General features: G+C 41.2%; 1 protein-coding gene across 3 annotated transcripts in view; it reads right to left on the reverse strand.

Annotated features, from left to right (window-relative positions):
- Positions 1–25,017, reverse strand: part of LOC110502357 (tight junction-associated protein 1-like) — a 136,229-nt gene that overhangs the window by 100,614 nt on the left and 10,598 nt on the right. For 2 of the 3 annotated variants that reach the window (XM_021580316.2, XM_036959651.1), the window contains exon 2: positions 18,236–18,324. The exons of the other annotated variant lie outside the window; for it this stretch is intronic. The gene's annotated coding sequence lies outside the window, so the exon portion shown is untranslated. The remainder of the gene's footprint in view (positions 1–18,235; positions 18,325–25,017) is intronic. 3 annotated transcript variants of the gene reach the window in all.

Raw genomic sequence — 25,017 nt, forward strand, 5'->3', positions numbered from 1 at the left:
ACAAATGTTCTATATCACATATGTCAGAGTCAAGGCCCGCGGGCCACATCCGGCCCGCAAGAAGGTTTTTTACGGCCCCTGGGATGATCTTGATTTATTATTAGAACCGGCCCGCAGCAAGCCGGCAGCCCGCAGATCTTTTACACGCACCAATACTACATTTCCCACAATGCAAAGGTGACGCACCGAGCAGTAGGCTGCTTCATTTCAATATTTATTGGCACAGCAGTCGTCAGCATCACAGTAAAATTAACTTTCAGATACCCATCAAAAATGGCAAAACGGAAGGTGGATACTGAGAACCGGGGGTTTCAAACAAGGTGGGAGTCGGAGTATATGTTCACGAAGGTAGCTGGAAAACCTGTGTGTCTTCTGTGTGGAGAAAGTGTGGCGGTACTGAAAGAGTATAATCTGAGACATTATGAAACGAAACACGCGGACAAAAACAAGAATATGGACATGGAACAAAGGCTACAAAAGGCAGAGGAATTAAAACGAGGCCTCAAATCTCGACAGGCTCTGTTCAAAAAAGCCAAATCACAAGGCCAGGCTGCTGTCAAGGCCAGTTTTATTTTGGCAGAAGAGATCGCTAAATCAGCCCGGCCATTTACGGAGGGGGATTTCATCAAAAACTGCATGATTAAAGTTTGTGACGAAGTTTGCCCAGAAAAAAGGCAACTCTTTTTAAATGTGAGTCTGAGCAGAAACACCATTGCCGAGAGAGTAGACCAGTTGTCCATCAATCTAAAAGAGCAGCTTGTGAAAAAGGGAAAAGATTTTATTGCATATTCCTTGGCTGTGGATGAGAGCACCGACATTTCTGACATTGCCCAGTTGTCAATTTTCATCCGCGGAGTGGACTCCAACCTAAGCGTGACAGAGGAGTTTTTGGCTTTACGTCCTATGCATGGCACAACTACGGGGCATGATTTGTATGAAGAGGTGTCAAGATGTGTAAATGAGATGGAGCTGCCTTGGGAAAAACTCGTGGGTTTGACAACCGACGGAGCACCTGCGATGTGTGGACACAGGAGCGGACTGGTGGCGAAGATACGGGAAAAGATGCAAGAGGAAAACGCGACAGGTGAGCTGACAGCTTATCATTGTATCATACACCAGGAAGCGTTGTGCGGTAAAGCCTTGAAAATGGAGCATGTAATGAGCATCATCACGCGCACAGTTAACTTTATCAGAGCCAAAGGTTTGAATCACCGCCAGTTCAAGGCATTTCTGACGGAGTTAGAAACGGAGCATGGTGATTTGCCTTATCACACAGAGGTGCGATGGCTAAGCCAGGGAAAGGTGCTTCAAAGATGTTTCGAGCTTCGTGAGGAGATTTGTCTGTTCTTGGACAGCAAAGGGAAAGACACAACACAACTCCGAGACGAAATGTTTCTGTGTGAAATGGCTTTTCTGTGTGACATTACGAGTCATCTGAATGCAATAAACTTGCAGCTGCAGGGTCGGGATCGTGTCATCTCTGATATGTACAGTACAGTGAAGGCATTTAAAACCAAACTGACTCTGTGGGAGACGCAGATGCGGAAAGAAAATTTGAGCCACTTTCCCAGCTGCCAGACCATGAAAGAGAAGCTCTCTACCAGTGCGTTCCCGAGCACACAGTTGGCTGATAAAATAGGTATGCTTGCCGCTGACTTTCGACGCCGATTTGCTGACTTTGAAGCACAAAAAAGCAGGTTGGAACTGCTCGGTAACCCATTTGCTGTTGACGTGGAAAGCTCACCACCAAACCTCCAAATGGAGTTGATTGACCTCCAATGCAATGATGCACTGAGGGCAAAATATGCGGCAGTGGGTGCTGCGGAGTTCGCCCGTTTCCTCCCCGGCACAATGCCCCAGCTGCGCATCCAGGCTGCTCAAACGTTGTCTATGTTTGGCAGCACATACCTGTGTGAACAACTGTTTTCTTTGATGAACCTGAACAAAACATCACACAGAAGTCGACTTACTGCTGAACACCTCCACTCAATTCTGAGGATTTCTTCAGCTCAGAGCCTTACCCCGAACATTGATGAACTTGTGGAAAAGATGGGACACCACCAAGTATCACCCTCAACCTCAAACAAGTGAACATTACTGTGCAATCACATATTTAGAGTTTTTACTCAGTTCAAGTTTAAAAGTTAAAATTTAATATTTGTTTTCACTGCATGTTACTTCTCCTTAAACAAAGTGTTGTTTTTGATTAATAGATTTTTGCACTTTATTTTTTTGTATTTCAATCCAATTATATTTTAAAAATATTTCAGTTGAGTGGATGATAGAAAATTGCTATTATTGTTTTTTCTTTGAAGTAAATTTAGCACACTTTTGCTAAAATAGAAAATATAGTCTACTGATGGTGCCTTGAATACCGGTTTCTTTCATTTAATGTTCATGTTATGGGGATATTTATATAAAGGAAATTTGTCTTTTGTGTCTGTTGAAAATTAAAGATTACTGACAGAGCCATAAGAAAATATTGCTTTATTTATCTGATCATATTGTAATATATTTGTTAGGTTTTCAGTAGGTTCAATTAGGTTCACTAGACTATATGCGTCATTTAAAAATTTTTCAATGAACATTCGAACAGTCCGGCCCTCGTCTTGTAGCTGATTTTTTTATTTGGCCCTCCGTCCATTTGACTTTGACACCCCTGTTCTATATGTTTGAGGTCAGGGCTTTGTGATGCCCACTACAATAACCTTGACTTGTTGTCCTTAAGCCATTTTGCAACAATCTTGGAAGTATGCTTGGGGTCATTGTCCATTTGGAAGACCCATTTGCGATCAAGCTTTAACTTCCTGACTGATGTCTTGAGATGTTGCTTCAATATATCCACATAATTTTCCTTGCTCATAACATCCATTTTGTGAAGTGCACCAGTCCCTCCTGCAGCAAAACACCCCCACAACATGATGCTGTCACCCCTTGCTTCACGGTTGGGATGGTGTTCTTTGGCTTGCAAGCCTCCCCCTTTTTCCTTCAAACATAACAATGGTCATTAATGCCAAACAGTTCTATTTTTGTTTCATCAGACCAGAGGACATTTCTCCAATAAGTACAGTCTTTGTCCCCATGTTCAGTTGCAAACCGAGGCCTGGCTTTTTTATGCCTTTTTGCAACAGTGGCTTCTTCCTTGCTGAGCGGCCTTTCAGGTAATGTCGGTATAGGACTTGTTTTACTGTGGATATAGATACTTTTGTTCCTGCTTCCTCCAGCATCTTCACAAAGTCCTTTGCTGTTCTGGGATTGATTTGCACTTTTCGCACCAAAGTACGTTCATCTCTAGGAGACAGAACATGTCTCCTTCGTGAGCGGTATGATGGCTGCGTGGTCCCATGGTGTTTATACTTGCATACTGTTGTTTGTACATATGAACGTGGTACCTTCAGGCATTTGGAAATTGCTCCCAATGATGAACCAGACTTGTGGAGGTCTACAATTTTTTTTCTGAGGTCTTGGCTGATTTCTTTTGATTTTTCCATAATGTCAAGCAAAGAGGCATTGAGTTTGAAGGTAGGCCTTGAAATACATCCACAGGTACACCTCAAACTGATGTCAATTAGCCTATCAGAAGCTTCTAAAGCCATGACATCACTATTCTGGAATTTTCCAAGCTGTTTAAAGGCACAGTCAACTTAGTGTATGTAAACTTGTGATCGACTGGAATTGTGATGCAGTGAATTATAAGTGAAATAATCTGTCTGTAAACAATTGTTGGAAGAATTACTTGTGTCATGCGCAAAGTAGATGTCCTAAACGACTTGCCAAAACTATAGTTTGTTAATTAACAAGAAATTTGTGGAGTGGTTGAAAACAAGTTTTAATGACTCCAACCTAAACTTCCGACTTCAACTGTAAAAAAGTTTGGGAACCACTGACTTAGAGCCGATTTGTCTTGAACTACCCTGCAAACACTATAGCGCAGATTGTTTATATTCACCTCAGACCAACCGGAAAGTATGTGGCAGGTCACAGATAATTGGATTCAAGCAAACACACAGAATGAGAGTCCTGACAGGATGAGAATAGGAGCATGTGGCTGAAGGGTAAATTTGCACAATAAATCGCCTGGTGCTGCTTTCTGAAGTGCATTCTACCAAAAATAGGGGCACTGAGGGGCAACTCGCTCCACACGGCTAAGAGTTTCCCAGAGAGCAGCCTCCCTTTCACCAGCCCCCTGGCTCTTCGCCCTCCACACACACAACAAATCAACAATTGTCTGCAGAGCTTTCTGGTAAACAGCAGGGACTGTCCAGTGTCCACGTCCCCTCCATGAGCTTGCAGCAGCTTTCTGAATGCCCAGCGGCAGGGATGATGAACCATCGTGCAGTAGTCAGGGTGGCTCCAATTCAGCTGAAATCCACTGCCCCAGACATTCCAGTTCCGCTGTCTCCAGAAAATGATTAATATCGCGGATATAAATCAGTCTCAAATTCTATTACCAAGTCCAACCCACGACTTCGCCTTCGAATGTCTGGTTTATGTCAAAGCTTGCCCCCACAGACTTGGTTTTTCTGCAACAAATGTTCTTCAATAAAACAGGAGAGGAGGCATGGTGATGAGCACAGGCTCCCGACACAGCTCTCCTCTAACACACACACACACACGCAACAGATTTCATTTCCACGTAGTATTGAACCATTTTATTTTACAAGCTCCAATTAAGTCTTTGAATAAAAAATGATGAGAGAAGGCGGGAGATGAGTTCGAGTGTGGAGTTGTCAGCGAGCAGCTGCCAGGTGTAGGCTATACTCTGATGTTCATCTGAAGAATCGCTCAGGTCTAACAATAAACAGGCAGGACAATCCCGTGTTTGGCTAGGCCTATAAGCCAACGTCTTTTCACTCGCACTAGGCCGAGTGAAAACTGACTTGCTTAGTTAAATACAGTCTCTCCCTCTCTCCAAAACGCAAACAGAGTTCTATATTACCATACCACACTCATCCTGAAACAAAACCACTTTGCTTTCTCTCAAAGCTGGATTTATCCATCTGAACTACCAAACTCATTCTTCCACTACTACACACACACAAATCATGAGTGTGTGCCTGCCACGTAGGCCCCAGAGTGAGGAGTACTCAGCCCGGCTGCAGCTCTCTGTGACTGGTGGCAGAGGCTCCCTCTCATGGGAGAGAGATCAGGAGAGACACCGAGCGGTGTTGACAGCACGTTAGCCCCCTCTCTTTCCTGAAGCAGACACATAGGATAACAGAAGTGCTGCCCACTTTGCATTCACACTAACATCAGTCAGGCCATACAAATTTCCCAAGAATCTCTTGATTATGTCGCTAGGTTGTTGTACTAATAAGTTCACAACATTTTAACAAGGTCCACTTTTTACACAATTGTATACGTTAACCATTTAATAAAATGTGTATGGCCTTAGCCTAGCCAGCCAAAACCACACTCTCAGATACATCCTTCAGCACACCACATAAAGTGTTCATCCAATCTATGTTATAGACCCCATTTAGTCGACTGGGTGATAGGCTGTTGGTCAACCTAGATTTTTAGTTGAGCAGTCGGAATTGTAAAACAAAAAAAAATCATGGTGGACAGGACACGTCTGATTCGCACCTGTCTCAGTGCACTAATCCATTAAGAGGCCATGGGGACGGCACAGTCCATCACTCAAAGACATATGATACAGAAACTGTATACGGTTTATTATGCACAAATAATGGTGCAACACTAATAAATCAACTATTATTATATAACAAATGCACTTTCTCCCGCGATGGATATGGTCACTGACCGCAGTTCTTAAACAATCTTCAGTGCACCTTAGAATTGTCACCTTTCCATATGTTGCTAATAATCGCAAAATGAACCAGCATATTGGGATTTATGACAAAGCGGCACCAGCAGCAGAGATGAGGAAACAGCCCTGACTTTAAGCCCTATTCGGACAGGATTAGTTTTATTGGGGGTGGTCAGGTAATGTATTTATGTGCACAAGCACAAAACACCACATCTGTAATTTTAGTCCCGTCCAAACCTGCCAGGTCAGTAATTTGTACATGGCAGGAGAGTAACAAATCCAGCCAGAATAACCTACCGTTTCTTTGGCAAACTCCAAAGTCCTCTGCTAACACTAGTCACGTGCGAATCGACATGTGTTAATAGAAATGAGTGAGTTTGACAGGTGTTGCTCACGGTTTGAGCATAAAAACAGGTTCGATAAATTTAACGAAGTGCTGCGCGTGGCCTTTAGGCCCTTCATATCTCAAACAGTGAATGCTTTTGTTCATAGGTTTTGTACGTATTTATTTAATATTGCCAAATGCATCAGTAAAAACAAAATGCTGCATATTTCTATGTAACTCTTGCTGTTAATAGATCGCAAAGCAGCATACAACTGACCTAAACGGAAATTATAAATTCACTTTCGCATCCATTTAGGACGTCTACTGCGTGTAGCTAAAATAGCCTAATCATCACACTTACTCAATTAAAATATTATGGCAACACTATTTATTTTACCTTTATTTAACTAGGCAAGTCAGTTAAGAACAAATTCTTATTTTCAATGACGGCCTAGGGTTAACTGCCTGTACCTTGTCAGCTCGGGGGTTTGAACTTGCAACCTTCCGGTTTCTAGTCCAATGCTATAACCACTAGGCTACCCTGCCGCCCCACTATACCAAAGATGTTTTGTTATCGCCTGGACTTGTTTAAATATCTTCACGCCTAGAAAAAGAAACTCCAGGCTTCCATCATTCCTGTCAATTTCCTGGAACAAAAAAAAAAGTATTACAGAGGGCAGTTCGGAAAAAACTAATCCCATCCGAATCGTCCTCTGGAATAATGGACATTCTAGGGTACAAATTACATAACCAGCATCCTCTAGTAATACTAGTCCTGTGCAAATACGATTTACCCTATTTGTCTAAAGCCCTGTTCGGAAGGGATACGTTTTACTGGGGAGCTAAAGTAACGTAATTATGTGCACACGGACAAATCACCACATCCGTAATTTTAGGCCCATCCAAATTTGCCATGTCAGCAATTTTTACTTGGCAGGAAGGTTATCCCCCCAGCCCTAAAAACCTACTGCTTTTCTGCAAACGCCCAGGTAACGTTACTCTGATAATACATATCCCGTGTGAACCGTCATCCCTGTGTCGAGGGATATTACAGACTAACAGGTGCTGCACCCAGTGTGGGTAATAACATGGGAAGGAATGTATACTTAAAACAGGTGAATTAAGTGTTTTATCAAATATCAATATTCCTAGTGACATCTCTTGTAAAAGATGAAGTGGATGATAGTGCCAATAAATTAATAAATTGACAAATACCTCAGGTAATTAAAATGTCTCCATAGGTTACAGTTCATGGTTCTTATTGATATGTATTATTATTATTTAGACTTTCTCTGAACTGAAGGACATTAGGCTATCCCTAGACATTTTAAATATTTTCACGCCTACAACAGCCTCCAGGCTTGTCATAATGGTCCATTTTGAAAAAGAGTTTTGGTAGAACAATCCCGTCGAAGCATCCACTGGATAAACGGACATAGTGCGGTAATAATTACAAAACCGACGTTCTATAGTAATACTAGTCCCGTGCAAATAGGGCTTACGAGAATTGAGAGCAAAACAACTTAATATAATCAATAGCCTAACTTAAATGTGCCTGGCTTTATAAATCATCTAGATCTTGCTTCTTGTTGCCTGTTTGAGTGTTTGTTTAAAACCTGTTAAGGATATGGCAGACATATGCCCCCTTTGGAGAGATTGGGTACCCCTAGTAAACTGAAAAAAAAAATCTGTCAAATTGCTAATATATGCATATAAAAAATATTATTGGATAGAAAACACTCTAAAGCTTCTAAAACCGTTGGAATTATGTCTGTAAGTATAGCAGAACTCACAGGGCAGGCATTCTTCCAAACTAGTTTTTGTGGTCATGAAAGTTGGAGCAACTTTGACGTCGTCGCCCCCACCCTTCCCAACCAGTTATGATTCTGGGGAGACTTTCTATCTCTTCCGCTAGATGTCCTCTTTCAGTAGAGCTTTGAATCGTTCAAATCCCGAATTGACCCTATGGGAGTGAAATTAGTGCGTGCCACGAGAAAATAGGTTGTGCGTTGTGGCGCGAATTGGTCCCAGCCATTCCTTTGTTCCAGCACTCAAGAGAAGGGCAGACGATGGCCGATTGAATTGAAGTTTGTTTTGTGTGTCTAAAACATCATAAAGCTTGCTTCTGCACTTAGTTTGACCTGTTTAGTCGACATATAATATGTAATTTTGAAGTTTTGATGCGCAACTTTTCCGGACCAGAGGACGTTTTGGGTGCATTTCAGCTGATGTTATTAGCAGTAGCTAATACAAAGACGCAAGACTTGAAACCAAACGATGTATTGGGTAAGTATGAAGCCTTCCAGAACATTCTGAACGAAGACCATCGAAGGTAAGGGAATATTTATGCTGAAATCTGTGTTTCTGTTGACTCCAACATTACGTAGAAATGTAGCTTGTATCTGAGCGCCGTCTCAGCATATTGAATAGTGTGCGATTTCTGTAACGTTAAAAATAAATCTAACAAAGCGGTTGCATAAAGAAGCAGTGTATCTTTCTAACTATATGTAGAACATGTATATTTAGTCAAAGTTTATGATGTCTATTTACGTTATCTTGCCGCGCTACCTAGATTTCCTGCGGGCATTTTTGAGTAATTTCTGAACGTGAACTCACTGTAAATGGACATTTATGGATATAAATGGCATATTATTGAAGAAAAAAAAAATGTACTGTGTAACATGTCCTATTACTGTCATCTGATGAAGATTTTCAAAAGGTTAGTGAACGATTTATTTTTTAATCCTGTGTTTGTTGATTGCATGTTTTGGCTATTCAAATGAGCTGTGTCTGGTGGTGGTTTGACATATATATGTGCTATGTTTTCGCCGTAAAACATTTTAGAAATCTGACTTGCTGGCTAGATGAACAAGGTGTTTATCTTTCATTTGAGCTATTGGACTTGTTAATGTGTGGAGGTTAAATATTTGTAAGAATATTTTTGCGTTCCATGCGCCACCGTTTCAGCTGAACGTGGGACGGTTGATTCCCAATTGGGAACCAATATCTTAGACAGGTTAATATTCTACTGATTCCGTGTGCACAAAGACTCATGGAACGGCAAAATCTTGAATGAAGCAATTACACACTTGGCTGTTTTTAAAATCGATCTTTGCTATAATAATGGTTTTACAAAAAAAATGCGCTACAACAGACTGGTATTAGTTATAATTGATTTAGTGTTTACACTGTTCAAAACAGGTAGAAAAATAATATTTTAGATCGTTCAAAGTAGCCATCCTTTGCCTTGATGACAGCTGTGCACACTTTTAGAATTCTCTCAACCAGTTTCATGAGGTAGTCACCTGGAATGCATTTGAATTAAAAAGTGTGACTTGTTAAGTTCATTTGTGGAATTTCTTTCCTTCTTAATGCGTTTGAGTCAATCAGATATGTTGTGACAAGGTAGAGGTCGACCGATTAATTGGAATGGCCGATTAATTAGGGCCAATTTCAAGTTGTCATAACAATCGGTAATGGACACCGATTATGGCCGATTACATTGCACTCCACAAGGAGACTGCGTGGCAGGCTGACTACCTGTTATGCGAGTGCAGCCAGGAGCCAAGGTAAGGTGCTAGCTAGCATTAAACTTACCATATGAAAACCAATCAATCTTAATTAACATAATCACAACTTAAACTAGTAATATCAACTAGTTTGTCCTGCGTTGCATATAATCGATGTGGTGCCTGTTAATTTATCATTGAATCACAGCCTACTTCGCCAAACGGGTGATTTAACAAGCGCATTCCCGAAAAAAGCACTGCCGTTGCACCAATGTGTACCTAACCATAATCATCAATGCCTTTCTTTAAAATCAATACAAGTAAATATTTTTAAACCTGCATATTTAGTTAATATTGCCTGCTAACATGACTTTCTTTTAACTAGGAATATTGTGTCACTTCTCTTGCGTTCTGTGCAACAGAGTCAGGGTAATGCAGCAGTTTGGGTCGCCTGGCTCGTTGCAAAATGTGTGAAGACCATTTCTTCCTAACAAAAACAGCAAACTTCGCCAAATGTGGGATAATTTAACAAAAAGCGCATATGTGAATAAAGCACAATCGTTGCACCTAACCATAAACGTATTGATTTTAAGAAAGACACAGAAGTACATTTTTTTTTAACCCTGCATAATTAGTTAAAATAAATTCATGTTAGCAGGCAATATTATTAACTAGGAAAATTGTGTCACTTCTCTCGCGTTCATTGCACGCAGAGTCAGGGTAAATGCAACAGTTGGGCCGCCTGGCTCGTTGCGAACTAATTTGCCAGAATTTTACATAATTATGACATAACATTGAAGGTTGTGCAATGTAACAGCAATATTTAGACTTATGCATGCCACCCGTTCGATAAAATACGGAACGGTTCTGTATTTCACTGAAAATATTAAACGTTTCGTTTTCGAAATGATAGTTTCCGGATTTGACCATATTAATGACCCAAGGCTCGTATTTCTGTGCATTATTATATTATAATTAAGTCTATGATTTGATAGAGCAGTCTGACTGAGCGGTGGTAGGCAACAGCAGGCTCTTATTCATTCAAACAGCACTTTCCTGCGTTTTCCAGCAGCTCTTCGCAATGCTTGAAGAACAGTGTTGTTTACGACTTCAAGCCTATCAACTCCCGAGATTAGGCTGGCAATAGTAAAGTACCTATTAGAACATCCAATAGTCAAAGGAATATGAAATACAAATAGTATAGAGAGAAATAGTCCTATAATAACTACAACCTAAAACTTCTTACCTGGGAATATTGAAGACTCATATTAAAAAGGAACCACCAGCTTTCATATGTTCTCATGTTCTGAGCAAGGAACTTAAACGCTAGCTTTTTTTACGTGGCACATATTGCAATTTTACCTTCTTCTCCAACACTGTTTTTGCATTATTTAAACCAAATTGAACATGTTTCATTATTTGAGACAAAATTGATTTTCTTTATGTATTATATTAGTTATATAAATAAATAAATAGTCCGATTAATCGGTATCAGCTTTTTTGGTCCTCCAATAATCGCTATTGAAACATAATCGGTCAACCTCTAGTGGGTATACAGAAGATATACCAAATAGGGCTAAGACCAAGTCCATATTATGCCAAGAACAGCTTAAATAAGCAAAGAGAAATGACAGTCCATCATTACTTTAAGACATAGTCAGTCAATCCTCAAAATTTCCAAAATGTTGAAAGTTTATTCAAGCGCAGTTGCAAAAACCACCAAGCGCTATGATGGAACTGGCTCTCACGAGGACCGCCACAAGAAAGGACTAGTTACCTCTGCTGCAGAGGTAAAGTTCATTGGAGTTACCAGCCCAAATAAATTCGGCGTTCAAGTAACACACACATCTAAACAGAAACTGTTCAGAGGAGACTGCGTGAAATCAGGCCTTCGTGAAACTATAGACAAAGAAACACGAGCAATAGACATTAGACCGGAGGAAACTTGTCCTTTGGCCCAATGAGTCCAAATTTGAGATTTTGGGCTCTAACCACCGTGTCATTGTGAGATGCAGAGTAGGTGAACGGATGCTCTCCGCATGTGTGGTTCCCACCGTAAAGCATGGAGAAGGAGGTGTTATGGTGTGGGGGTGCTTTGCTGGTGACACGGTCTGTGATTTATTTAGAATTCAAGGCACACTTAACCAGCATGGCTACCACAGCATTCTGCAGCGATATGCAATCCCATCTGGTTTGCGCTTAGTGAGACTATCATTTGTTATTCAACAGGACAATGATCCAACACACTTCCAGGCTGTGTAAGGACTATTTGACCAAGAAGGTGAGTGATGGAGTGCTGCATCAGATGAGATGTTTTTGGATGAGTAGGACCGTAGAGTGAAGGAAAAGCAGCCAACAAGTGCTCAGCATGTGGGAACTCCTTCAAGACTGTTGGAAAAGCATTCCAGTTGAAGCAGGTTGAGAGAATGCCAAGAGTGTGGAACGCTGTCAAGGCAAAGAGTGGCAATTTGAACATTTCTTTTTATTTATTTTGGGATAACATTTGGTGAAAGAGCAGACAGACACATCAAATTACAGAAATACTCATCATAAACATTGATCTAAGGTACAAGTGTTTAACACTTTTTTGGTTACTAAATGATTCCATGTGTGTTTCATAGTTTTGATGTCTTCACTATTATTCTACAACGTAGAAAATAGAAAAACCCTTGAATGAGTAGGTGAGTCCAAACTTTTGACTGGTACTGCATGTTTTTTTTTACGTTAGAAGACTTTGGTATACTTATTTAGTGTTGCTCCAAATGGTCCGAATTTTTTAAATGTATTCTAACAGCAACTGTTTGGCACACATAATACTCATGCAATGCTTGCTCCTATATCCACCTTTATCTTAAATCTCCAGTAGCTTCCACTACTAAGTCAAATGTCTTCCACAGATCTGACTTCCCCTTTCCCTCCTTAGCAACCAGTAAACATTCGCCCGTTTCAAGTTCTTCACTTCCTCCGCATCTATTTATCTGTCGACATCACTGTGTTCAGAGTTCGTTAAAACCAATTTATTGATGTGATTATGATAGGCTATAGGTCAGGCCCTATTGGTCACATGAATACAATGCTTACATGTTTCACATAAAGAGAGCAACGGTTGAGGGATTTTTTTTTTATAAACAAATTAGGGATTGCGGTAACAGGTCCATTCAAGAAGAAACAAGAAAAACTAAACGGATTAAATTCTGTTGCAGCTTCAGCACAGACTTCTCGCTGCAGTGCCTTTTTGCTGCAGTATGGAGAAGAGCGAGACAACGTGCGCCAGTCACACAGGGAAACGCTATAAAATGTTAACACAGTGTAATCATTGGGCTCTGAGTCATTTGTGTGTCTCAATTATTTAATCAAAGTCTGCTTAAAGCATCAGACAAGTCCATTGTATCTGTTGGCTAATCATTCCTCACAGTGTATTTATTATTATTTTCCTTTTCCTCACCAATTTTGTGGTATCCAATTGGTAGATAGTCTTGTCCCATCGCTGCAACTCCCGTACAGACTCGGGAGAGGCCAAGGTCGAAACACAACCCAACCAAGCCGCATAGCTTCTTGACACTGCTTATCCCGGAAGCTAGCCACACCAATGCGTCGGAGGAAACACCGTACACCTGGCGACCATGTCAGCGTGCATTGCGCACGTCCCTCCACAGGAGTCGCGAGTGCGCAATGGGACAAGAACAACTCTGCCGGCCAAACCCTCCCCTAACCCGGACGACGCTGGGCCCATTGTGCGCCAACCCATGGGTCTCCCGGTCGTGGCAGATACACTAGTAGGATTTTCCAGACTTCTGCTAGAGCTAGACTACTGCTCTCTACAGCGACATGCATGATTGAATCAATGTACCACCTAAATAGATTACAGGAAAAATACAAAGCACTTAAACTTGTTAATTTCCTCCAGCATAAGAACACAAGGGAAAGTGAGAAATTGGGGAAACAGTGTAGGGCTGTCCCAGACAACAAAAAAATCTTAGTTGACCGAGAGTAGTCTGTTCTTTCGACCAATCAATTCTGCCATTACTCTCCTGAAGTAGCCGGTAAGGGGCTACACAAGGAGTCCAGCCCGAACCTTGTGCTAGCAAGCTTGCAACATCGTATAAAATATTCTGGGCAGCGTTTCCCATGCAAGTGAGCTCGGGAGAGACACAGCTGTAGGCTGTTTGCGTAAGAAGAAGAAGTGCTGGACTTGGGCAGGAGATCACCGCAGTAGAGTACAGACAACTCAAATGTTCTACTGCTTGAGCTCCTGTTCCTCTTATAGAATATTAACTCAAAAGTCTTGTGGAGCTCCTGCAACTAAATAAACAGTACCAGCACGCAAAACGAGTACCGGAACCTATTTCAGTCCAAGTCAAGCACTGATAAGAAGTAATCAGGTAGGCCCATTTTATGACGTTTCCACTGGATCCGAGCATTATATTTTTCCCTTTCACGCCGAGTGGTTATCAAAAGGGAGAGCGCTGTAAACATTTTTTAAATACACTGAGGAACTATTGTCATTCTCAATGGGTGTAAAAACAAGACTTTGTTTGCTTGTTATTTGAGGTGAAGAAAATATTACTTTGAGACGCTCCACAGCTCATTAGTGGTGGTGCGCTAAGCCAATGAGAAATACTACGGGCACATTTATATGCCTACATTTGCACACAGGCCAGGTAGCCTATAGGCCTTCTTCTAAGCGTAGTCAGGTGAGCGTCCTTACTCAACATTGAACGTTGCCCTGGCTTGACGTAGATTCAAGTGAATACTTTTAGAATGCTGAGCCATTGACTGCCTGCACCAGATGGCAGTGTGCGAGTGGTTTCTTTTGATAATGAAGCAACGGACTACAGTCATATTGTTTTGAACCTAGAAGACCTACAGACTGGAGTCGGCAAGAAGGAGTCTAGTCGTTTTACTCTTAGCTAGCTAAATAATGAACTGCAATTATCATAAACCATTAACTAGCTACAGTAGTGAAATATCTGTCAGATGTTAAGTAAGCAGGATCGTGGCATTTCAGAAACAATGCATGTTGGTTAGCTAGATCGCAAATTAATGCCTACCGATGTAACTCGGAGGAGAAGCCTACTTTCTGAATTAAGCAATAGATTCAATACTTCTAGAATTAATATGGCTATCATTTAGCTGGCTAGGCTACTTTGGCTAATCACCATACTTGAAGCAGTTGGCCTGCAAAATCAGCTCGGCCTCAATCATAGGCTGCAAAAAAATGTTTTTAGACAGGCAGGATGTATGACTGTCAGCAAGAATATGGAGCACTCCATGTCAGTAAGTCATGATGTAATGTTTTCCTTAAGATTGCATTTGACCATTTTAAGAGCTAATACTACTCTCATAAGAAGTGGAGAAGCCCTATACAACAACCTACAGTCATGGCCAAAAGTCAAGAATGACAAATATTAATTTTCACAAAGTCTGCTGCCTCAGTTTGTATGATGGCAATTTGTATATACTCCAGAATGTTATGAAGAGTGAACAGATGAATTGCAATTAATTGCAAAGTCCCTCTTTGCCATGCAAATGAACTGAATCCCCCAAACACATTTTCACTGCATTTCAGCCCTGCCACAAAAGAACCAGCTGACATCATGTCAGTGATTCTCTCGTTAACCTTTTGCGTGTAGGGGGCAGTATTTTATTTTTGGCTAAAAAAACATACCCATTTGAAACTGCCTATTTCTCAGCCGCAGAAACTAGAATATGCATATAATTAGATTCAGTCAGATTAGGATAGAAAACACTAAAGTTTCCAAAACTGTCAAAATATTGTCTGTGAGTATAACAGAACTGATATTGCAGGCAAAAACCTTATTTTGAAACCTCTTTCTTTGCATGCCTATCCTCCATTTAAAGGGATATCAACCAGATTCCTTTTTATATGGCTTCCCTAAGGTGTCAACAGGCCTTAGACATAGTTTCAGTTTCATTTTCTTTGAAAAATGAGCGAGAAAGATCACATTGCGTACGTGGATAGGTGGGGGCTCTCAGAGTGAGTTTTGCGCAACAGTAAAGCGGCCATTGTTTCTCCCGGTCCAATTGAAAAACCTACACTCCCGGTTGATATATTATCGAATATATATTTTAAAAACAACCTGAGGATTGATTATAAAAAACGTTTGACATGTTTCTGTGGACATTATGGATATTATTTGGAATTTTCGTCTGCGTTGTCGTGACCTCTCCTGTGGATATCTGAACATAACGCGACAAACAAACTGAGGTATTTGGATATAAAAATAATCTTTATGGAACAAAAGGAACATTTGTGCAACTGGGAGTCTCGTGAGTGAAAACATCCGAAGATCAAAAAGGTAAACGATTAATTTGATTGCTTTTCTGATTTGTGACCTAGCTACTATGCTTAGTGTACATAATGTTTTGTTATGCTATCGATAAACGTACACAAACGCTTGGATTGCTTTCGCTGTAAAGCATCATTTCAAAATCTGAGACGGTAGGTGGATTAACAAAAGGCAAAGCTGTGTTTTGCAATATTGCAGTTGTGATTTCATGAATATGAATATTTTTTTGAAATATTATTTGACTGTGGCGCTATGCTATTCAGCGGTTGCTGATGACAATTATCCCGCTTAAGGGATGGGTAGCGTCAAGAAGTTAACACAAGTGTGAGTGTTGACGAGGACAAGGCTGGAGATCACTCTGTCATGCTGATTGAGTTTGAATAACAGACTGGAAGCTTCAAAAGGAGGGTGGTGCTTGGAATTATTGTTCTTCCTCTGTCAACCATGGTTACCTGCAAGGAAACACGTGCCGTCATCATTGCTTTGCACAAAAAGGCCTTCACAGACAAGGATATTGCTGCCAGTAAGATTAAATGGTTGCACCTAAATCATCGGATCATCAATAACTTCAAGGAGAGTGGTTCAATTGTTGTGAAGAAGCGCCCAAGAAAGTCTAGCAAGCGCCAGGACCGTTTCCTAAAGTTGATTCAGCTGCGGGATCGGGGCACCACCAGTACAAAGCTTGCTCAGGAATGGCAGCAGGCAGGTGTGAGTGCATCTGCACGCACAGTGAGGCGAAGACTTTTGGAGGATGGCCTGGTGTCAAGAAGGGCAGCAAAGAAGCCACTTATCTCCAGGAAAAACATCAGGGACATACTGATATTCTGCAAAAGGTACAGGGATTGGACTGCTGAGGAATGGGGTAAAGTAATTTTCTCTGATGAAACCCCTGTCCGATTGTTTGGGGCATCCGGAAAAAAAACTTGTCCGGAGAAGACAAGGTGAGAGCTAGCATCAGTCCTGTGTCATGCCAACAGTAAAGCATCCTGAGACCATTCATGTGTGGGGTTGCTTCTCAGCCAAGGGAGTGGGCTCACTAACAAATTTGCCTAAGAACACAGCCATGAATAAATAATGGTACCAACACATCCTCTGAGAGAAACTTCTCCCAACCACCCAGGAACAGTTTGGTGACAAACAAGGCCTTTTCCAGCATGATGGAGCACCTTGCCATAAGGCAAGTGATAACCAAGTGGCTCAGGGAGCAAAACATTGATATTTTGGGTCCATGGCCAGGAAACTCCCCAGACCTTAATCCCATTGAGAACTTGTGGTCAATCCTCAAAAGGTAGGTGGACAAACAAAAACCCACAAATTCCGACAAACTCTGCAAATGCAAGAATGGGCTGCCATCAGTGGCCCAGAAGTTAATTAACAGCATGCCAGGGCGGAATGCAGAGGTCTTGGAAAAGAAGGGTCAACACTGCAAATATTGACTCTTTGCATCAACTTCATGTAATTGTCAATAAAAGCCTTTGACACTTATGAAATGCTTGTAATTATACTTCAGTATTCCATAGTAACATCTGACAAAAATATCTAAAGACACTAAAGCAGCAAACTTTGTGTAAATTAATATTTGTGTCATTCTCAAAACTTTTAGCCACGACTGTACTCCTGCAGTAACTCGCTGTCAGAGAGGCTGCGATAAAAGCTTAGGCAGGAGGCCCCTGGCCAGTGGTAGGTCAGAGTTGAGGGCTCTCTTTCAAGCACACTCACTACCGCTTATCAGTCGTCTCTCCGGGTGCTACAGAGACGGACTAGTCCAACAACCTAGGATGTATCCAGAGCACAGAGAAGAAAACTCCACTCATAATAGTATACGTCATGTAAACCTCATTCACTATGGCAGTCTGCTAGTGTGATGCCAGCATATTATCCAGGCCAATGGTTGGATTGGATTTACTGTACTCACTCCAAAACTCATGCTCCCTGTAAGTCTCCCACACTTCCCAAACTGACATGTGTCTATCCCCCTTTCCTATAGGTGAGTCTGCTGGGCTATGGAACTCTAGAATAGTACATTAAAAAACTGCCACCCTGTTGTCAGCTATCCGCAGACTTTCAGTGGCCACATTTTGGGGATGACCAAATGCGATCAAGTTTTATATAAACAACTAATTTTCATATTTTAAGATTACAAAACAATAACTTTGTCTTCAAATTTTTACTAACTTCTGTGATAAATATCAAGACAAATACACTTAGAATAAATGCAAGTCTCATGTCCAGAGTGAATACATTTGTATATCATACAGGTCTCAACTAAAATTGGTGCTTGTGTCGGTAGCAGTTTGTATGAATTTGAGTGGTTACATACAATACATGTTGACGTTTGCTGTACTCCCAGGTAAGGCCCTTTCTTCTGGAACAGTGGAGGCTCCTCATGAGGAAGGGGAGGACATCCACCTGAATTTCATAAAAATAAAAACTGTATAAATAAAGTTCAGATAAAATTATACTAAATATAAAATCACATCACCAAATAACTGATTAAAACACTATTTTGCAAAGGTCTACAGTAGCCTCAACAGTAACCTAGGTTAGCACCATGGTGTAGTCGCCAGAGGACATCTATCTTCTGTCCATTGACTTCAATAGAAAACCTACAGTGGTTCCTCCTTTAAAAAGTTGTGTCATACTGTGGCACACCCTGCGTGTTGCTGCAGCATTCTGTGGCACGTCATTTAATTCTCAGCCATTTCTGTTACTGCAAGTTATTGCTAGTTTGACCACCAGAGGGCATCTTTGAGAAGCTTTGATAGTATTCCGTATTAGCATTACCAGAGAATTTAAAACCTTTTTTTGTAATAACATAGTATATTGGACAGATTAAGAAATTTGGCTAAATTAAATTTAATTAATATTATGGCGTTTCCATTCAGAGAAAACTGTCAGTTTGTAAATCCAGATCGTTTCGCTCTCGGAGCGCACACTGAACGCTCAGGCCGAGAAGTAGGGTTGATTTGAGTGTTCTGGCCTTACAACGGCAGTCAAGCCCTCTGGTACACTCAGACGAGAGTGCTCTGAAATCCGTGTAGATAGTAGGCTGGACACAATTTAAGAACTTTTTCTGATAAACTAGTTCATTGCATCCGCCGTGGAGCCCAGTTTCATAATGTGACCATATTTCCCAGCTGCTTGCCGTCGTTTTGAAGTAATCGTGAAAAGGCAGGTCTTATTTTAGGGCATTTTTCACCCTGCCAGCTCCTATTAATTCTATTGAGCATCGTGGCACCAACTCACCTTCCGAACATTCTATTCCCAGCGTATTGAGACCTGCTCAACTTTGCAGTCTTCCCATTGTTTCCTATGGGGGGAATATAGGCACGTCGGACTATTTCGCCAAATATCTCGCAATGTGTATATTTAGATTTTTTTCAAGTCAGGTGTAACCGGTGTGAAATGGCTAGCTAGTTAGCGGGTGCGCGCTAATTGCGTTTTAAATCGGTGACGTCATTCGCTCTGAGACATTGAAGTAGTTGTCCCCCATGCTCTGCAAGGGCCGCGGTAGGGGTGAGGAGAGGGACGGAAGTTAAACTGTTACACGGGCACAATTTTAAAATCAGGATATCTCCTCTTTGTAATTGTGTAAGTCTGGGCAGCGAGCTCGTTTGTCATCGATCGCTAGACCAGAAATAGTCAGAAGTTTTTATTTTTCCCCTACTTTTTCATTACGCAGACATAAGCACAGTTGACACCATCGAGGTGCGGATGTTAACTTTCTACACAAGTTGTTTTTTTCCCCAGTTTTGTCCGACGAACAGATTGTAGTGGTAAAATAAAAAGGGATATAAGCATCACTCCAGTCGAAAACAGGCTCTGCGAACGTTCGATTTCATTCATTTGCTATGTGCTCGCGCTAGTGTTCCAGTTTAGCCAACGTTCTTAAGCCTTTTTCCAGCCTTGGGTGAATTTTGACTCGTTCTATTATCCGGCCTATAGATAGCCAGAGCGACTATACGAAAGCACCCGAATGTCCATTGAGAAAGCACAACGACTATATCATTTAGCTAAGCTAAGAATGACGAGAATAATCAAGTCAATAAACGTTGGGTAGTTAAATAGCCTATAGTTAATATACTGGCATGTTTGATGTATAACTACTAACAATAGGTAGCTAGCTAACATACCGGTACATACTGCTGTAATGATATTCTGTGTGGTTCGTAAGGTCAGCTTAGCTAACAAATTGTTAGCCAACATAAAGTGGAAGGTAACTTATTTGAAAAGTAATTACTTTATTACATTGAGAAGCAAGCTACCTCTTGGTTGTTAGGGCAAATCTGGTCTGTGATAAAAAAAAAAATTCAAACATTCCCCACACCTAGCTCAGCTATTAGACTATTCTTTAGTAAAGGTTGAATAGTCTATTGTTCAGCTATTAGCCCTCCTCGCAACTTGCAACAAATTGCTGCTCCGATCTCATTCCTTTCCCTCTTCCACGCGTCATCATTCTGCTCCTGAGTGGCTCGCTTGTGAGCGTGCTGGCAGCATCTTCGGTTGTGCGTCAAGAATTTTGCATGTTTGTATGAAGGTGTGGTTATTCACAGGCAAATTGTTATATGCTATGGAGTTACATTTGTGTCTTTTAGTCGAGAGCAAAACCTTCATTTTCAATTTGAAAAGAATTGATCGAAGATGGCATCTCAGGTAAGCAGCAATGGGCTGTATTAACGCATCCTAAAAATGACATCTGCTGCTTTAGAATGAATATCTCAGTTATTGAAATACAGACAGATGTAGTAGTCCCAGAGTTAATGATCCAAGGTCAGTTTTGCATTTCACCTCCTGATTTAAGATGACTGACCGTGTTAGAATTTAAAAAACAAGGCTTAAAATCATGCTCTCTCATCTGCAGGTATGTTTTGATGTGAGAGAGGAAGCCAGTCCCGTCATCGCCACCTCACCCGCTCTTAAGATAATCTTTGGGCCAACTGGGGGCCCAAGGCTGGTTAGGAAATACAGCAATTGTGATGAACTGAGAGAATATTAGGGTAGCACTGTAATTCATGAATCATATGCTGTCTGCCGCTGTCCTTACCTCTTTCCCTTTCGGTCTTCTACACCTCATCTTTCTTCCTTGTTTAATAACGCACACCATATGTGCATTGAAGTACAGATTGAACTTGTATTTATAATATTACAATTATCATAATTATAATGCATTTATAACACCTGGATAATTAACTTTTCAATATAGCGTTTCACATTGGTTGAAATTAAATATCACATTGAAATACTATCCTGTGTCCTCAGATTAATGCAGATGAAGGGAGTTAGATATGCGTAGTTTTTTTTTTTCCATATATATGAATTACAAATCAATCATGTTTCTAGTCTATTGCATAGTTACAATGTGTAATCATTGATGTCCCAGGAGCGGTAAACACCGTTGAAGTGTATAATTGTAATAAATTCATGCAGACACAGCATTCAAATAATGAATTTTGGTATGACTGAAAAAGAATGTCAGATTCATACCTGAACCACACCTTTAGTTGCCAAGGAACAGTACATGATCAGTGAATATATTCAATGTACAGGCTAAAATGTGGGAATCTCATGCGTGGTAATAACTACAGTACATGTGTAAATAGGACTTGCATCCTTGGAACAATAAAGATATTATCTTCTACTCTATCCATATGCTGCATTAATGCCATTCAGAATTTAATTTTATACAACAACTATGATAGCTGAGGTTCATAGATTGGTATGAATATTAGTTCAGAACCTAATGTTTTAGGGTCCATACAGAGATCAGCTACATACTGTAGCTAGCTACACATCCATATGCATAGTTATTTTTATCCTCCACTACACAATAAACAAGTAAATAGTTAGCTAGCTATGTTACTTCAGCTGCATTGCAAGGCAAGCTTACACAATTATACATTCAATTTGAAGTAAATGCTTTAGCTAGCTAGATGCTTTACATCCACTGTTTCACAAGACGAGAACCAGCAAACCAGGCTGTCGCAAGAGTCCCTAAAACATTAAAACACGAATTACAAATGTATTCTCCTAACACTAGCTAGCAGGCTAATGTTAGCTAGTCAGATAACTTGCTAAAATAGTGATTTTCATAAATTAACTTTATGACAAAAAAATCTGCACAAACGTTTGTCTCTACATTAACTAACATATTCCTCTCAATTGTACATTTTTAGCTTGACTCGTTATGACAAAACAACTTACATCTGGTTCCACTGTAATCTTTTGTCAGCCATCTTTGTTGAAGAACGCCACAAGGCAAGGGTGGCTTGCGTCAAAATTTGTCATTGGAACCACTCAATATGATTGGTCATAAAAACCTTGGGACCCAAATGCATAATGAGTACTCTAACTCCCCCTTGTGGTGGTCTGTAGCAATGGAGCTGTGACGCTGGGTACCTCTAAGTCCCGCAGTGCAAGCTCACAACTTTTAAAGGAGGAACCACTGTAGGAGGCTCATGGTTCTCACCCCCTTGTCATAATTACTGTGTAAGTCAATGAAACGTCCGGAGAACGTCCAACCGATCAGCGCTCTTGCAGCATGAACTGACTTTTTGTCCACACAAAAAACAAAAACTACAGCTAGCTACCACTGCAGTGTATCAAATGTGGCGACTAGTTGACTCAAAGACAATAGATGAACAGTTTAACAAATTAATTTCTACCAAAATTAAGTTAAGGCAAGAGAGAAAGACCCTGCTTTTACACTTTCAGTTACTTAGCTAGCAAATACAGCTAGCTAGTTTAGCCTACTGAAAGACCCTGCTAAAACAGAGGGATGCTATGTTAGCTAGGTGGCTATGACTATCCACCACAACACTGGAACACTTCCAAGTCAAGGTAAGCTTTTGATATTACTAATTTATTGCCACCGGGGCCCACCAATGTAACCGCTTATTGATTGTACACCAACGTTACTGCATGAATGTAGTGGGTTTACTAACGTGTTAGTTCCATTTAGTGATGGGTAATTCGCGAACGGTTCGGCTCTGAGAGCCGGCTCTTGTAGGTGAACGTTGGGAACTGGCTCGCATATCAGAAGAACCGAATCTATTTATACAAATATTTTTAAAATTAAGATATGAATAATCAAAGATATCAATGAATAAAATGTATTTTAAAGAACGAAAAACAAAAATAATATAGGCCTAAATGCTCAAGCGCACACAACAGCCTCACCTGTTGTTCCTGTCAATCACGAAGTGTCAACCAATGAACCAAAGATGCGTGAGGGAGGGCCGAGCCAACTCACTCACACACTTAGCATCTGAGGAGAGAGAGGAAGGACAGCTGTGAAAACAACAGCTGAGAAATGAGTCGGAAGCACTGTAGCATTTGGATGCATTTTAATAATGTAGAGTATAATATAATAATGCTAGAGCACAGCATAGAATTTGCCAAAACAAAATTCCATAAAGCCGGTTCTACGCACAACCTACACCGGCATATGCGAAATGTGCACGCAACTGTGAAGCTAGCTGTAGCGGAGCTTCGAGAAACTAGCGGGCCTGCTAGTGATGGTGGTAGAGCCAGCAACTCCACACATGGAGATGTATCCACTCGGTAAAGTAGGCCTACTCCGCGATGCACAGCAACGCAGTCTTCTATGGACCAGTTTATACTAAGGTGTATGTCTGTAGCAAAACAAGGCCAAATTGATATTGCATTGGCTAAAATTATTGCTTCGATTTCCAGCCATTTTTCGATCGGAGGACAGAGGTTTTAGAAATTATAGCAATAGTCTAAATCCAATGTACAGAATTTCAAGCAGGAAAACCCTTTCAAAATCCCTTATTCAACAACTGTACGAGAGCACACAGGCTTCAGTGCGGGAAAGATACCAAAAAGCTACTGCAGTTTACCTTACCACTGACTGCTGTACATCAAGGGTAACCACATCTTACATGTCGGTTACATGTCACTTCACTGAAGATTTTCGATGTCTAGCTGTCTTCAGGACTGCTTAGAGTTCAGCGACAGACACCTCAGAGAACTTGGCAGAGGAACTGTTGAGAGTGGCTAGAGAATTGCAAGTAGATGGAAAAGTGTTCTGACAATGCAGCTAACATGACCAACATTTTTTTATTATTTTTTAAAAATTGGACCCATCATCTATGTCCAGCCCACACAATCAACCTGACTGTAAGAGATGCTCTGAAGGTGATGAAGCCCACTGTGGACAAAGTGAAAGCAGCTGTGGAATACTGCGTGAGCTGAGGCCTAAACAAGACTGTACTACAATGTGGAATTCATATGTTGAAGCAGTTTCTTGAGTCAAAGGAAGCCATCATCTCTACCCTGGCCATTGTCAATGCACCTGTTGATGCGCTGACCCAAGAGGAATGGGAGGTGGAGGTGTGCAGAGTCCTGGAACCCTTTGAGTAGGTCACTGTGGAGATCAGCGGAGAGAGGTACAGTAAGCAGTTTCACATACATCATTATTTAATCCAGTGTATATGAGCAGTAGATGAGAATGTAGTATCAGTAGACAAGTAAAAACGAATAAGTTACTGTTCTCTCTTTTCAGCTACGTGACAGCCTCAAAAATGACACTCCTGTGTAAGGGTCAGCAGCGAGTCACAGCCAGCCGCCAGAGAGAAGCAAATGTAACCACAGGACATGTGACAGAGTTGATGGACACCCTATGTTCATCATTGGACAGAAAGTTCCACAGAATGGAATATAATCACGTGCTATCAGAAACCGCTGCACTTGACCCCAGGTTTAAGAATTTAGCCTTCAGTGATGCCAGAGCGATTCATGAGGCTCTTCAAAGAATAACCTCAGCAGCAGGGAGGGACAGCCCCAGTAGTCAGCTGGCTCAAGCACCAGGGCAACAGGAAGAAGGGGGATCAGATGGAGCAGAAGCACCAGCAGTAGTGCCACAAAAGTCTGCTGTTTGAATGCTGTTTGACGAGAGAGCAACTCAGGATCCAGCATGAAGGAATCCCTCAGCAGATGCCATAATGGAGGTCCGATCCTATTTGGAGGAGCCCCCTCCAAAGATCTGCAGATCCTCTGAGCTGGTGGAAGAGCTCTGTCTACCCACTAAAGTCATGACAGGGAGACTCTGCATAGTGGCCCCATCTGTTCCCTCTGAGAGGG

Source organism: Oncorhynchus mykiss, chromosome 23, assembly GCF_013265735.2.
Source record: "Oncorhynchus mykiss isolate Arlee chromosome 23, USDA_OmykA_1.1, whole genome shotgun sequence".
Lineage (NCBI taxonomy): Eukaryota > Metazoa > Chordata > Actinopteri > Salmoniformes > Salmonidae > Oncorhynchus > Oncorhynchus mykiss.